We start from the raw sequence: 1494 nt of genomic DNA, 5'->3' as shown, positions 1-1494 counted from the left end.
ATTAGAGTTGAACCTATTTAAAAACCTCCAGAAAGTCTCAATTTGTTTTTTAAAAGGTAAGCCACAAGCTCATTTTAGTTGAAAGCAAACTGAATAATAGTTATTTTGCAACATCAAAGTGATTCCATGAGTCTAGATAGCCTCCCCACCTCTGTCTTCAAAGCCTCTCAGACCTTCTATGTGGAGGTTCCACTGAATTCATTACAATAGAGATGGACATTTTAAATTCATAGTGATCCAATATCTGAGCAATCTTTTCACGAGACACTCTATGTTTATTCCTCTTTTCTAATTCTTCAGGATCAAATTTCCACCACGTTTCTGGTTCATGGAACTCCACTCGATATCCTTTGCCTATAGCCATTTCCACATATGGTTTCATTTCCTAAGCTTGAGTATTAATGTTATCTATTATTACTGGAGATCTTCCCTGGTCAATAGCTTTCTTTGCTCTGCTCTGGTTCCAGTCATGAGCATCACCAAGTTGTTTGACATTATATGTGTACCCATTTTGATGCCGAAAGTAGTCATCAGTGCTGAAGACAATGCCACCACGATTCTGACCAAGAAGAACACGAGACAGTGTTGTTTTCCCTGATCCAGGCAGACCTCTTAAAAGGATAAGTAGCCTCTTTAGCTTTTCCTCATGGAACTGCTGGTATAAAAGCCTGTCTGTTTTTTCCATCTGGAATAAAGAAGGGTCTTCCCAAGATTCTTCTCTTGTTTCACAGAAACCATTACTGTCTCGTCCAACTTGCTCATTGCATCCATTTCTAGAGGCCTGTGTGCTACTATTACTCCCATCACAATCAGAATATTTGTTAGTCTGGTCAAATGCTGGACAATTCCAATTTGTGTAGTGACTGTTTACATTATATCCATTGTACATTTCACATAATTTAACATCTGGAGCATGAAAAACATTTGGTGGTGGAGATGGAGAGGGGTTAAATCTTTGAACATTTAAATGATAATTAAATCCAGGAGGAAAAAGGCCTTGAGGAACTAAAGAGGATTCCAATGACTGCCATTGGGGCCTAAAGGAAGGAATTGGGTTGTTTAAAAATGTAGGTTCTACTGGTCCATTAATTGCATATTCAGTATTCCAACCAACTGGCTCCTTACTAAAATATTGCTCAACACCAGGAGGTGATTGTATAGTACTAAACCAAGTATCTTTCTTTTCTTCATCAGATTTTAAGTTTTCATTGTAAAGGCCTTGATCAAATAAACTAAATTGTTCCTGAGTGGGTTTAAATTCCTGGCAATTATCTTCCAAATCTTCTTTTTCACTCTCAAGCTCCTGAATTTCTTTGTAAAACTGAGATAACTTATTATCTATATCCAGTTTATTAGAAGAAAGGCTTTGTTTGTTTTCCAGTCCACCAGTGACTTTTTTTGTGTGATGTTTTCTTTTATCTCGTTTATTTTCCTCAGGACTTTTGTAAATAGGTCCTATGAATGCTTTGCTTGTGCTATATTCCACTTCTTCTG

At 37.0% G+C, this 1494-nt stretch overlaps 1 pseudogene; it reads right to left on the bottom strand.

The window, feature by feature from the left end:
- Positions 1-157: 157 nt before the first annotated feature.
- Positions 158-1489, bottom strand: LOC123255818 (annotated as a pseudogene).
- Between the last annotated feature and the right edge of the window lie 5 nt (positions 1490-1494).

Source organism: Gracilinanus agilis, unplaced genomic scaffold (genome assembly GCF_016433145.1).
Source record: "Gracilinanus agilis isolate LMUSP501 unplaced genomic scaffold, AgileGrace unplaced_scaffold52661, whole genome shotgun sequence".
Taxonomy (NCBI): domain Eukaryota; kingdom Metazoa; phylum Chordata; class Mammalia; order Didelphimorphia; family Didelphidae; genus Gracilinanus; species Gracilinanus agilis.
Note: the sequence above shows the minus strand (reverse complement) of the source record. Positions and strands in the feature narration are given on the sequence as shown.